The sequence below is a fragment of the Peromyscus eremicus genome, chromosome 3 (assembly GCF_949786415.1).
Source record: "Peromyscus eremicus chromosome 3, PerEre_H2_v1, whole genome shotgun sequence".
NCBI classification, from domain to species: domain Eukaryota; kingdom Metazoa; phylum Chordata; class Mammalia; order Rodentia; family Cricetidae; genus Peromyscus; species Peromyscus eremicus.
The window spans coordinates 67,465,173-67,480,041 of record NC_081418.1 but is presented as its reverse complement, the minus strand read 5'-3'; the positions used below and the strand labels follow the sequence as shown (position 1 = coordinate 67,480,041).

General features: G+C 45.9%; 1 long non-coding RNA gene across 1 annotated transcript; it reads left to right on the top strand.

The window, feature by feature from the left end:
- Nucleotides 1-11,417: 11,417 nt before the first annotated feature.
- On the top strand, nucleotides 11,418-12,697 carry LOC131906953 (uncharacterized). The gene is made up of 3 exons (XR_009378251.1): nucleotides 11,418-11,594; nucleotides 12,045-12,128; nucleotides 12,577-12,697. It is a non-coding gene; the product is annotated as an uncharacterized LOC131906953 (long non-coding RNA).
- The last annotated feature ends 2,172 nt before the right edge of the window (nucleotides 12,698-14,869 follow it).

The following is a 14,869-nucleotide window of genomic DNA, read 5'->3' as shown; positions in this document are numbered from 1 at the left end:
GGGCGATGCTCAGCCTGGGCAAATTACCTAATGTGGAGGGCCTCAAAACAGCTTAACCACACAGCAGCCATGACAGGCTTAGGGGCCTAGACACAGCTTCTGTGACAGGCTTAGTGGCAGGTAACACCTAGATCCAGGAAAAGCCTTAAACTGATACCACCCAGTGATCTACCCAGGGATGAGGAAGTACCTGACATCCCAAACATTCCAATCATTAGATAAAGTGGCCAGATGTCCCTGAGTCTAACACACACCTATTTTTGTTTTACAGATACCCCTAGACAATTGTCAGTCAATCAGGTTCCAGGACCCAGGAAATTCCCTCACCCCAGCCTCTGCTATGATAAAAATTCTGCCCCACCTGAGCTCAGGGCTCTCTGTTCTCACTGTTGTGTCAGACAGACAGAGGGACCAAGCTCGAAGCTTGAAGAGAATAAAGGCTCTTTGCTTTTACATGCAGCATGCTGTCTCTGTGGTGGTCTTTTGGGGGTCCCTGTGATCTGGGCATAACCCTCACAGGAGCCCCACTATACACTCAGATGAAGGTTCTCAACCTGGCATGTCCATGCGTCCTGTTGCAGATGGCTCAGTGTGTAAAGGTAGTTGCCACCAAGCCTGATGACCTGTGGTTCCAATCCCTTGAACCCAGGTGGTGGAAGAGAACTGATTCCTGAAAGGACCGAGCAGATGCTATAACACGCTGCTCAGTCTTCTCTCAGAGATCAGGCTTCAATTTCAGTTTCCTGAGACTGAGCAAGCAGTCTCTGGGAGGGCCGTGAACAAAAGACAGTCCTTGCAGTAGCTCCCTTTCTGCACGTACTCTGACTGCTCAAAGTTCAGCCAGTTGTTTACTGTCTGGGACCCCTCACCAACTTAGAGCTGTGTATGTGAGTCAAGGACAGAGCCTGGACCACTGAGCCAGCCCCCACAGTCAGTACGTGCTAGGCCAGCCAGCCCCCATGGCAGCTCAAGGACAAAGCCTGGGACTTGTCCTGGACAGGCCCCAAAATGATAATTGTAACCCTCAACCAGTAAATTCAAAGGTTACATACCCTCACCCAATTAAAAGAGAACAGAGACCTTCAAAAATAAAAATAAACCAATCCAAGTTGCACCCAAGACAAACCCCCAACCGCCCTGAAGGGCTTGTGGTTTTTGCCTTTAAAAAGTTAGCCTCGCCAGGCGGTGGTGGCGCACACTTTTAATCCCAGCACTCGGGAGGCAGAGCCAGGCGGATCTCCGTGAGTTCAAGGCCAGCCTGGGCTACTAAGTGAGTTCCAGGAAAGGCGCAAAGCTACACAGGGAAACCCTGTCTCAAAAAACCAAAAAAAAAAAAAAAAAAAAAAAGTTAGCCTCACAAAGAAAGAGCAACTCCTCCCTGCCTCACTGTACTGGGTGTAGGAACGAGTTCCCTGTCTAGACCTGTAGCTACAGAATAAACCTTGCTGTTGCATTCTGGACATCCACGGTCTTCAGTGGTCTCTTTGGGGTCGTGATCTGGGCATAACAATTCCCATGATGCATGCGCGCAAGAGAGCATCATGTGCGCGCACACACACAAGCATGCTCACACATACACAATAATAATAATAACAATGATGATGATAATAATAATAATAATAATGTTTAAAAATCAGCATCTGGGCTGTGTGGTGGTGGAGCACACCTTTAATCCCAGCACTCAGGAGGCAGAGGAAGGCGGATCTCTGTGAGTTTGAGGCTAGCCTGGTCTACAGAGTGAGTTCCAGGACAGGCTCCAAAGCTACACAGAGAAACTCTGTCTTGAAAAACCAAAATAAATAAATAAATATGAGCATCTGGCACACCCTTGCTAGAAGAGGTCTATTTTTTTTTTTCCTTTCCTATCAAGCACAACAAATCTCTAGGGGCTGTACACTTTCCTTTTTGTTTTGTTTTTTGGGGACAGGGTCTTTGTAGATCAGGCTGTCCTGAACTCATGGATAGCCATTTGCCTCTTCCTCAGGATAGCCATCGGGAGCACAAGTTTCTCTCTGGAATAGCTTGGGTCCTTATACCATGCTGCTCACAGAGTAGTTTCAGTGCGTGTGGAACAGCGCCCCCTTCTGAGAAATCCCCTTCAGCTCAGCTACAGAGAGTGAAAAGTTCAAATTCAGGAATAAAGAGAGTTCTGGAATTTGAAAAAAAAAAAAATGTCCTAGGCCACATCCTATTTGGGACAGAGCCATGGGAACGCAGCAACAGACACAGCTTAGTGTCTTAAGGTTACTATTGCTGTGATGAAACATCATGACCAAAGTAGCTTGGGGAGGAAAGGGTTTATTTGGCTTACACTTCCATATCATTGTTCATCATCAAAGGAAGTTAGGGCAAGAACCTGGAGGCTGGAGCTGATGCAGAGACCATGGAGGGGTGCTGCTTACTGGCTTGCTCAGCTTGCTGTCTTATAGAACCTAGGAACCAGCCCAAGGATGGCATCACTCACAGTGGACTGGCCCCTCCCTCATCAATCACTAATTAAGAAAATGCCCTACAGGCTTGCTTGACCTTATAGAGGCTTTTCTGAATTGAGGCTCCCTCTTCTCAGATGACTTTAGCTTGTGTCAAGTTGACAGACTAGCAGCACATTGAGGTTCTTTTCTCCCAGGCCATCAGGAAGCAGCATCAGAGGCCAGCTAACCTGGCCAGGTACTCTTTCCCACTTTCCAATCTTTTTATTCTTGGAGTCTAAGGACAATAAAGAATTAAATTCTGTCAGGCGGTGGTGGCACACGCCTTTAATCCCAGCACTCAGGAGGCAAAGCCAGGCGGATCTCTGTGAGTTCGAGGTCAGCCTGGTCTACAGAGTTAGTTCCAGGACAGGCTCCAAAGCTACACAATGTAGCTAGAGTTTTTCTGGTCCTGCCTGGCCCACGGTCAGGACAAATCTCTCTCAGCCGCCATTCCCGCAGCTACTCAGACCCAACCAAGTAAACCATACAGAGACTTATATTGCTTACAAACTGTATGGCCGCAGCAGGCTTCTTGTTACCTAGTTCTTATATCTTATATTAACCCATTTCTATTAGTCTATAAGTTGCCACGTGGCTCGTGGCTTACCGGTACCTTACATCTCGCTTGTCATGGTGGTAGCTGTGTCTCTCTGCCCCAGTCTTCCACCTCCCCAAATTCTTCTCCTCCTTGTCCCTCCTACCCTATCCTTCCTGCCTGGCTACTGGCCAATCCGAGTTTTATTTATTCACAACATACAGGACATCCCACAGCAACACAGAGAAACCCTGTCTCGAAAAAAAGCAAAAAAAAAAAAAAAAAAAAAAAAAAGGATTAAATTCTATCCAGAAATCCTCATGCAGGGATCAAGAAGAGTTGCAAGCTCTGGAACAAGCCATGGTTGGCACTGTTCCCTGGGGGGGGGAAAGGCCTATGGCTGCTGCTCATTCACCTCATAGCCTTGCCTGCACACTGCCGTGTCCTTTCATCTTTAGAAATCACAACGGCGCTCCAGGCAATGTAGAAAGGAGCTGAGGCCTCTTTTTCCCCCCAGTTCTCATCAAAATCCTAAATAAAAACCACCATTCTTCACCAAATCCCATCTCCAGTTTTTCAGTAAATCAGCAAAGACTCAAATCTGGTTTCGATCCAGGAAAATGATATCCCAAAGTAGTGCCCAGACTTCTTCAGGCTCCTCGGCTCCTCCATTCGTGCAGAACACAGCGCCTGCCAAAGGGAATGAGAGTTTATGCTGGTGATATGAGTGACGGTGGCCTGAGAACAGTCAGGTGACCACAAATGTCACATTCCAACATGGTGGCAGTTTCACAGTTTTTCACAGGTACAGAACAAAACAAAGTCATATGTGGTGGTATTTTACTTGTACTGAAATGTGATTTTAATTGTATGTTAATAAATAAAGTTGCCTGGGGGGTTAGAGTTTTTGAGCCATAGCAAGTGCATGGCGGTGGTGGCGCACGCCTTTAAGGACCCGGAGGGCGGTACATACAGGCAGTGACAAGGCAGTCACGTGTTTAGGTTTACAACCAATGAGAAGGCAGAAAAGCTAGACTATAAAATGACATACACACAGGAAGTAGGCCCTTTTTTGGAGAGCTCTCTTGGCTGAAGCAGGATAGCTGAAGCAGGAAGGGTAAGGCTCTTAGTTCTGACCTCTTGGCTTTCTTCTCTGAATCGGCTCTGTGTTTCTTATTTAATAAGACGGTTGGTTACATCTACAGTCATAAATTGACATGCTTAAAAAAACATCAGACAAGCAGGTTATACTAAAGGGGGATCTCTACCATAGCTTTGAGTAAAGGGGTGATCTTTACCATAGCTTCGAGTATAGTAGAGGGGGGATCTCTACTATCCCCAAATATTTCAAGTGATCTTAGGTCACACACAGAAGTGGGCAATAAATAGCTATGAAAGGAATCAAGGATTGCTAAAAATAATTTGTCTCTGAATCTGCAACATTTCAGCTCTCCACAATCATTAAGTTCGAATTAAGCTCTGTAGAATCATTAACAGAGGTATAGCTTTTCTTTTTTCCTTTCTGAGAAATTCAGCTTATTCTCACCTGGGAGGCAGAGAGAAAGTGAAGCTATATCTAATTTAAGTGCTGGGATTGGCCTGCACAGTCAGTGCTAGCCACAGTGAATCACTGAGGCAGAATAACGGTTAAGGATATTCACCTGGAATGTAGTTCAGTTGGTAGAGTGCTTGACTTACATGCTACATAAACTGGGTGTGGTGGCCCACGCCTTTAATCCCGGCAAAAGGCAGAGGCAGGGTGATTTCTACGAGTTTGAGGTTAGCCTGGTGTACATAGTGAGTCCTAAGGCTGCCAGGGCTGCATAGTGAGACTTGGTTTCAAAGAGAAAGAATAAAGAAGAAGATGTTGTTTCACTGCGTCACCCAAAGAGGTCTACAAGTCTCCATTGCTCTGGATCACTGCACAGAGTAGGATCTAGACTCTGCTGTTGTACATTCCTTCTGGGTAATTGCAGTAGACGACCAGCATGGGAACCATCAATTTAGCTGGCTATGGGGCTCATGTCTATAATCCTGAGGCAGGATAAAAAGATGGGGGAAATTAGGGGAACTCGGGAGGGGGAGGAAGGAGTCTGGTTAAGGCTCTCAGCAACCAAGAACACAGCACAGTTGGCCGCACTGGCTGCCGAGTCTGCCCACGATAGATGGAGTACTTTCAGTATGGAAACATTTCCAAATATCAACGCTAGATTAGCCATGAACCCTGCTCAGGGCCAGAGACTGTGTGACCTTGAAGAAGACCATACTACCTTCCAAGGCATTTTCTGGGAATCTCAAAAACAAGACAAAGCCCTCATTTACAATTTAAAAAAATCTGAATTTAGCCCTGCAGCCCTTGTCACCTAGAGTTTTACCTTATCAGCTGTAAACCCATCCCAGCAAATCATAAAATGGCAACTGCTTCCTATTGGATTCTGCAGAAATTCTTCTCTGTAGAAGTCCAGAATCCCAGCCGGGCGGTGGTGGCGCACGCCTTTAATCCCAGCACTTGGGAGGCAGAGCCAGGCGGATCTCTGTGAGTTCGAGGCCAGCCTGGGCTACCAAGTGAGTCCCAGGCAAAGGCGCAAAGCTACACAGAGAAACCCTGTCTCGAAAAAAAACCAAAAAAAAAAAAAAAAAAAAGAAGTCCAGAATCCCAGCTTCACCTGAGTAGCATGATCTCAGGAAGAGGGGTACACAGAGGGGCTCTTCAGGCTGCTTCAGGAGGCAATGTGGAGCCATATTTCAGGCCTGCACCCCCCAACCACTAATAATCCTTAACACTGAGGAACCTGAGGCAGGATGCAGCTCGTGGGAGGTGGAGGCAAGAGAACAATCTCAACCTTGAGGCTAGCCTGGGCTACAGAGTGAGCTCCTGTCTCAAAATAAATAAGCAAACAAATAAATAGGTCTGTGCTTTCCATGTAAGCATGAGGACCTGAGTTTGATCTCTAGCACCCATGTAGCGAAACAAAACAAAACAGACACGGTGCTCTGTACCTGGAGGCCCACATTTAGAGAGATGGAGACCTTGGATCCTTGGGGCTCCCTAGCCAGCAGCCTAGTCTACTTGGCAAGTTCCAGGCTAATAAGAGATCCAGTCTCAAAAACAAAACAGTGGGCTAGAGAGATGCCTCAGTGGCTAAATGAGAGGGTATATGGCACTGTGGCTGGCGCTGGTTACCGCGGCGCTGGTTTGATCACAGTCACGACAGAACCCAGTGGCACCTTTTAAAGCTTTATTAGAAGGAGAGACAGAGCGTGGAGAGAGACCAAGAGAGCGTGTGGGGGTGCACGTCTGGCTTTTAGGCTGGGATGCAGTCGCCCGCTGATGACATAATAAGGTGCCAGACAAGACCCCGAGCTGCGCATATACAGAATCCTTACACTAAGAGCACTGGCTGTTCTTCCAGAGGACCCAGGTTGGACTCCTAGCCCCCACATGGCAGCTCACAATCATCTATAACTCCAGTCCCAGAGGATCCAATGCTCCCCTCTGGCCTCCAAAGGCACTGCATAAATATAGTACACAGATACACATGTTATGCCCAGATCCCGGGGACCCCCAAAAGACCACCACAGAGACTGAATCCTGCATGTAAAAGCAAAGAGCCTTTATTCTCTTCAAGCTTCGAGCTTGGTCTCTCTGTCCGACACAACAGTGAGAGCAGAGAGCCCTGAGCTCAGGTGGGGCAGAATTTTTATCATAGCAGAGGTTGGGGTGAGGGGATTTCCAGGGTCCTGGAACCTGATTGACTGACAATTGTCTAGGGGTATCTGTAAAACAAAAAATAGGTGTGTGTTAGACTCAGGGACATCTGGCCACTTTATCTAATGATTGGAATGTTTGGGATGTCAGGTACTTCCTCATCCCTGGGTTGATCCCTGGATGGTATCAGCTTAAGGCTTTTCCTGGATCTAGGTGTTACCTGCCACTAAGCCTGTCACAGAAGCTGTGTCTAGGCCCCTAAGCCTGTCATGGCTGCTGTGTGGTTAAGCTGTTTTGGGGCCCCAACACAATGCATGCAGGCAAGATACCCATATATAATATAAATAAATATATAGCCGGGCGGTGGTGGCGCACGCCTTTAATCCCAGCACTCGGGAGGCAGAGCCAGGTGGATCTCTGTGAGTTCGAGGCCAGCCTGGGCTACAGAGTGAGTTCCAGGAAAGGCATAAAGCTACACAGAGAAACCCTGTCTCGAAAAACAAAAAAACAAAAAAACAAAAAAAAATAAATAAATATATAAAATGTGATAGCTGAAAGGGAAAAATCACTAGCCATCTTGAGAGACCTCCCTTCCCCTGCCCCACTCCTCTAAAGGTACTTGCTGACCAGCAGTTTTAGAACTGACCAAAAGTAAAACTCATGGGAAGATAAGGTTGGAACAATAAATCTATATATCCCGGACTTGGTAAAAAGGATATGGGGCCGGGCGGTGGTGGCGCACGCCTTTAATCCCAGCACTCGGGAGGCAGAGCCAGGCGGATCTCTGTGAGTTCGAGGCCAGCCTGGGCTACCAAGTGAGTTCCAGGAAAGGTGCAAAGCTACACAGAGAAACCCTGTCTCGAAAAACAAAAACAAACAAACAAACAAACAAAAAAAAAAAAAAAGGATATGGGGAGTAATGGACTCAACTGACCTGAAATTGAACTTATGGGAAAATAGGACTGGAACAATAAATCTGAATGTATATATCCTGGGTTCAGGAAAAGCAGGACATAGGGAGTAAAAAATTATGTCTCTGTAGATACCCTGAATCCTGTTAGCCATCAGTAACCTCATGCTTATAGTTCAGCCAGTAACTTCAAAGAACTACCTTACCCCTAGCCCCCTCTTCCAGTCCCAAGATATGTAACTCTGCATGTAAACCTTTCCTATATAAACCCATTAAAGTGAGTGCTCAGGGCCAGGCAGTGGTGGTGCACGCCTTTAATCCCAGCAGAGCCAGGCGGATCTCTGTGAGTTTGAGGCCAGCTTGGTCTACAGAGTGAGTTCCAGGACAGGCACCAAAACTACACAGAGAGACCCTCTCTCGAAAAACCAAAAAAAAAAAAAAAAAAAAAATGAGTGCTCAGGGCATCTTCCTCTACCCACTATGTTGAGTGTTTGGAATAAGGACCAAGCACTGGGCTTGCTTTGTTATTAAAAAGACTCTGTGTGTTTGCATTGATGTTGGCTCTGTGGTGGTCTTGCGACCTGGGCACAACAATAACAACAACAACAAAAAAAAAAAACAAGGTGGATGGAAAGACCTCTGAGACTAAATCCCGACCGTCTACAACAACGTGTACACACTTGCATATGTGCTTATGCCCTCATTGTACCCACATAAACACACACAAACAACAAAAGAAACACTAATTCATACTAGCATATTGAATAACATAGAAATATATACATTAAGTTTAAAACATGGCAAAATCATGCATGATACAACTAAATTTTTATTAAAACATGTGAAATACACTCACATATACAAAAATGATACAAAACGATGTTTTTGTTTTTGTTTTAGTGGCGCTCGCTCTTACCCTCCAAGTATTGGGCCCTGGGCAACCCCCCCATTTCTTGAGTAGCTGTTGCCCTGCTTGCTGACCTTGACCAGATGTTCTCCATATGCTAATTCCCTGCTGATTTCCTTCCTCATGAATGCTTACCTGAGGTTCCTTGTTTGTGTATCCTGCATTTGGTGTAAACAGCTAGGATGCTAGAATGTAAACATCTGTAGAGAACCTCTGCCCTCCGGGGTTCTCCCACTGTGCTGTAAGCCTGTATTTAAGGCCTCCTCCCTCCTTCAATGAAGGGCATTCGGCATGGCATTCTGCTGAGACCCGCTGTTCTTGTCTCTGTTCTTTGATCCTCAGCCCCTGGCTTGGACATGGTGAACCAGTGGTGGTAGCAAGGGCGTTACTGCTACACCCAAGGAAAAGTCCCGAAATACTACAGAATCCACTAACAAGAGTTTTATCAAGACAAGGAGAAAGGGATAGATGTGATCATCAGGTCTGTGAAAGGACACCTGTGAGAAGTGGGGGGGACAGGACGGGACGGGACGGGATGGGACGTGGGGGGGGGGGCGCGGGGAGGGGGCGGGGGGGGGTGTCTTTTAAAGGCCAGGTCACACCTGCGCACACAGGACCACGTGACTATTCCACGCATGTGCATAGATCACGTAGTCACACCCTCAAAATTACGTGACCACGCAGCCATGGGGCATGGGTTACGCAGGACCTATGACTAGGTGGATGACTAAGTGTCCTGCCGGGCATGCATGACCATGGGGCATGGTTGGAATTCCTATCAATTCGTGGTATAAGTAAATTTTTATTAAAACATGAAATACACACACATATACAAAAAACGACACAAACACAAAGCTGGAAAGATGGCTCAGCAGTTAAGAACAAAATTGAAATAAGTAAATCTTTCAAAAACCAAACACATAGCCAAGTATGATGGCACATGCCTTTAATTCCGGAGGTAGGTGGATCTCTGTGAATTTGAGGCCAGCCTGATCTACGTAATGAATTCTAGACCACTGAGGCTACAATGTGAGACCTGGTCTTATGGTGCCTCAAAAAGTTGAAGTAAAATAAAATAAAAAGTGGAGCCCAACCAAAAACAAATAAAAATACCTGGGAGTGATTTACCAAACCCAAGGTGGGTCCCAAAGACGACAGTGCTGGTGACAATGTCCTAAACAGAAGGACTCTGACTGGGTAAACAGAAGGGGTGTCACTGAGTTAACAGAAACCTAAACTCAGCATTCCTCAGGAATCTTGAAAGCCAGGTTTCTGTTTACCCGGAAAGCCACCACCTCCCCTATCTGCCCCCAGGGGTCAATTGCCTATGGGCAAGGACTTGTAGTTCCAGATTAATCTGGACAGCTTTTATCAGCTCAAAGATCCCACCCTGATGACTGCCATATAAAATCTGCTTGCATTCAGGACAAGTTGGTGTCCTATGTTGTGGGATAAATCGCTTTTTGCAGACTGTGAAGATGTTTCTCTGCCAAGGCATCTTCTGATTGGTTTAATAAAGAGCTGAACGGCCAATAGCTAGGCAGGAGAGGATAGGTGGGACAGATGGACAGAGATAGGAACTCTGGGGAGGAATGAGAGAAGTGGAGATTCACCAATGAGATACTGAGGAGAGGTAATGAGCCACGTGGCAGAATGTAGATTAGTATAAATGGGTTAATTTAAGTTATAAGAGCTAGTTGGGGCTGGGTGGTGGTGGCGCACACCTTTAATCCCAGCACTTGGAGGCAGAGGCAAGGCGGATCTCTGTGAGTTTGAGGCCAGCCTGGACTACAGAGTGAGTTCCAGGAAAGGCCCAAAGCTACACAGAGAAACCCTATCTTGAAAAACCAAAAAAAAAAAAAAAAAAAAAAAAAAAGCTAGTTGGTAACAAGCCTAAGCTAAGACCAAGCTTTCATACTTAGTAAGAAGTCTCTGTGTCATTACTTGGCAGTTGGTGGTTCAAAGAAAGTCTGGCTTCAGTCCTGTATTCTCAGAGGCAGCCTAACAGTTTGCTCCCCCAATAAACTTTTCTCTCTACCCACAGAGTGGTCTGGTTTAAGTGGTCTCACTGAATCCCTCACTTATATGGTCACTGTAGAGTTGACTAGGAGATCAGGCTTTCATTTTGTTGTTTTGTGCTATAGTTGGGATTTTAAACACCCTCTACATGCCCATGTTGAAGGTTTTGTCTCTAGCTCTCAGGCTCTGGAAGGTGGTGGAACTGAGACAGACACAGAAGACAGTTTAGTACCCTAGGACCCGCATTTTGTTTTGGGTTCTGTGACCCCTTGTAGTAATGCATGTTATAGCATGGCCTAATACCTTCACCCGCACATACTAGGCACACATCCTGTTATGCTCAGATCACAGGGACCCCAAAAAGACCACCACAGAGACTGAATCCTGCATGTAAAAGCAAAGAGCCTTTATTTCAAGCTCCGAAGCTTGGTCTCTGTCCAACACAGCGGTGAGAGCAGAGAGCCCTGAGCTCAGGTGGGGTAAAGTTTTTATCATAGCAGAGGTTGAGGTGAGGGAATTTCCAGAGTTCAGGACCCTGATTGGCTGACAATTGTCTAGGGGTATCTGTAAAACAAAAAAATAGGTATGTGCTAGACTCAGGGACATCTGGCCACCTTACCTAATGGTTGGAATGTTTGGGATGTTAGGTACTTCCTCATCCCTGGGTAGATCCCATCAGCTTAAGGCTTTTCCTGGATCTAGGTGTTACCTGCCATTAAGCCTGTCACAGAAGCTGTGTCTAGGCCCCTAAGCCTGTCATGGCTGCTGTTTGGTCAAGCTGTTTTGGGGCCCTCCACAATCTCTTGGCGGATAATGCACCTAGCAACCTCAGAACCCCCTTGAACTCTTACCTTTATGAGGCTATTCATACTCCAGATCTCTGAACATTAGTGTACGGCTCCCCAACCCTGATTACAATCAGATTTAGGCAGTTTCTATTCAAATATAGTTCCCAGTGTATCCTGGTAAAAAGAACAGACGGGCTGATCTAGCCAGAACTGGTTTTGAGTACATGCCCAGAAAGGCAACATTGTGTCCTTCAAGTAAGTAATCTTTCTGGGAGAACCTCTTATCCATCATCTTAGAGTGAGCCCAAAAACATCTAACCTGGGCCCAATGGTGGGTAACAGAACCCTTGAGAGATGGGCTACATAGAAGTTTTAAGGTCATTTGGAGGTATACTCTTAAAAGGACAGTCAGTCTCCCAACCCCTTTCTTTTTTTTGCATTAAATTAGTAATTATTATTATTTTGTGATGATGATGATGATGATGATGACGACGACGACGATTATTAAAGAGGGTCTCACTATGTATGTAGCCTTGGCTGGCCTAGAGCTTGATGTGTAGATCAAGCTGGGCTCCAACTCAGAGATCCACTTGCTTCTGCCTCCCATGTGCTGGGATTAAAGGTATAAGTCACCATGTCAAGCCAAGATTTTATTGTCATTTATGTGTATGAATCTTCATGCCTGCAAATATGTCTATATTGCAGCACCATGTGTGCCTGGTGCCCATGGAAGCCAGAAGAGGGCCTCAGACCACCTGGAACCAGACTTACAGATGGTTGTGATACCATGTGGGTGCTAAGAATCACACCCGGGTCATTTGTGTAGATTTCTGAGGCAGTGTAAAGAGACAGAAAACAGAGACAGAAGTTTGACCTTAGCACACACAGACAGGAGCAGCCTCTCTCCTGCCAGGAAGTTGAGGGATCTAACAGGGGTGGGGGGAAGGGTGGGGGGTGGAGGGAAAAGATGTCTTTGGCCGCCTCTTATAGGGCTGGTGCTTAGGAATGATGACGTTGTTGCAGCTTTTCTTATCTGAAATTGTTTATCTAAGGCAAGGTGAGACCCACTGTCCCAACAGACAATCCTCTCTAGGACGGCTGAGCAAAGTCAACTGTAATCTTGTGGGACTCTTGCTTTACCGCCTGACCCAAGGAAGCACTCAAGAGCACTCAGTCGGTACTTTTAACCACTGAGCCATCCCTCCCTCCCTCCAGCCTCTTCCTTGTCCTCTTTCAGGTCCTGGCTGTGAAATGAAAGTCATTGCCCAACTCGGTCACCGTGTGCCCCCGAGTGGGTCCAAAGCAAGGACCCAAACCCCCAAAACTGTGAGCTAAAACAAACCTTTCTCTTTTTCATAGCTTGAGCTATGTCAGATGTTTGTAACAGTAACAGAAAAGCTGACTAATACATTCTGCGACTCACGGCTTCCAATCAACAAATGACTACACAGGGCAAGGCACTTCCCTAGGTGGCAGGCACTGTTCTGCAGAGCCCCCTGGTATGCACTAGCTCATGTAATAGTCACAGCAGCTCTAGGAAGTAACTATTGTTGTTGTTGTTTTTTGAAGGTCTATTTACTTATGTATATGAGTGCTCAATTGCATGTGTGCCTGCATTACAGAAGAGAGCATCAGATCCCACTGTAGATGGTTGGGAGTCACTATGACGTTGCCCTCTTGAAGAGCAGCCAGAGCTCTTAACAGCTGAGCCATCTCTCCAGCCCTGTTGCTGTGGTTTTCAAGACAGGGTCTCACTAGGTAGCTCTGGCTGTCCTGGAACTCACTCTGTAGACCAGGCTGGCCTCTGCCTGCTCTGCTTCCCAAGTGCTGGGATTAAAGATGTGTGCCACTACAATTGCCTAAGAACTGCTATTTTAATATCTGTCTTACAGATAAGGAAACTGAAATCAGTAATTTTCCAGTGGTCACACAACTGCTAAATGGCAGAGCCAAAGACAATCTGACTTAAGAGTTGGTTCATTCGTTCGTTCATTCATTCATTCCTTCCTTCCTTCCTTCCTTCATTCATTATTCACTTATTTTTAGGACCACATTCTTCTATAGTCCAGGCTGGCTTCAAATTCACTATGTAGAAACAGAAACCAATTTGGATTTCCTTTAATTTTTCTTTTTTCTTTTTTAATTTATGTGTTGAGGCTGGAGAGATGTCTCAGTAGTTAAGAGCACTTGCTGCTCTTGTAGAGGACCTAAATTCAATTTCCAGCACCCACATAGCAACTCACAAATGTTGTGAGGTGTTCACTAGAGAAGACTGCTCAGACATGTATTTAAGCTGATCAAAAGTCTTTATTTGCCTGCCGGTGACTATAACAGGTGTTGGGATCCCAGGGTAGCCCTGAGCCTTTCTGAGGGTGAGGTTTAAGCACAAAAACAATGTCCTGGGTTGACGTACTTCAGTTAACAAGGACAGTTAGCCAGAAGCAGAACTATCAGAAGCCAAAAAGCAAGGTTAGTACATTTAGAGACTTTCCTAGAACTTATAGACTTTGATGGATTAGGCCTTTGTTTTAGTTTTGGTTGGTGGTGCTGTCTATGTGCTGAGTTTTATGGCCTGAATGGTACTTCCATCATGGAGTCAGTTGTGCTAAGATCTGGGGCTCTGTTTACAACAACCACTCATTTTATTTATTTATGTGTATTTGTGTTTTGCCTACATGCATGTCTCTGCACCCTGTGCTGTGTGTGCCTGGTGCCCACGGAGGATATCAGAGTTATAGATGATTGTGAGTCACCATGTGGGTTCTAGAAATTGGACCTGGGTTCTCTAGGAAGAAGACCCAGTGTGCTATTAACTGCTGAGTCATGTCTCCATAGAAATTGAACCTGGGGCTGAAGAGAGGGCTCAGGGGTTAGGAGCACTGGCTGCTCTTCCAGAGGCCCCGGGGTTCAATTCCCAGCTCCCACATGACAGCTCACAACTGTCTGTAACTCACGTTCCAGGAGATCTGACACCTTTACACCAATACAAATAAAATAGAATTAAATAAATTATTAAAAAAGAAAAGACAAGAAATTGAACCTGGGTTCTCTAGGAAGAAGACCCAGTGCATTAACTGCTGAGTCATCTCTCCAGCCGATCCTTAGATTTCTAGCCCCTCCCCCGCTACTTCCCAAGTGCTGGGATTGCAGGACTACACCACTATGCTCTACTTCTGCAGTATTGGAGACTGAACGGAAGGCTCCATGGGTGCTGGACAAGCACCCTACCTGCCACCTTAGCTATATCCCCAGACACAGAATTTACATTCTTTTTTTTTTTTTTTTTTTTTAGAGATTTATTTATTTATTATGTATATAGTGTTCTGCCTACATGAATGCTTGCCAGAAGAGGGCACCAGATCTCATTACGGATGGTTGTGAGCCACCATGTGGTTGCTGGGAATTGAACTCAGGACCTCTGGAAGAACAGCCAGTGCTCTTAACCGCCGAGCTATCTCTCCAGCCCCGAGTTTACACTCTTTTTTTTTTTTTTTTTTTTTTTTTTTTTTTTTTTTTTTTGGTTTTTCAAG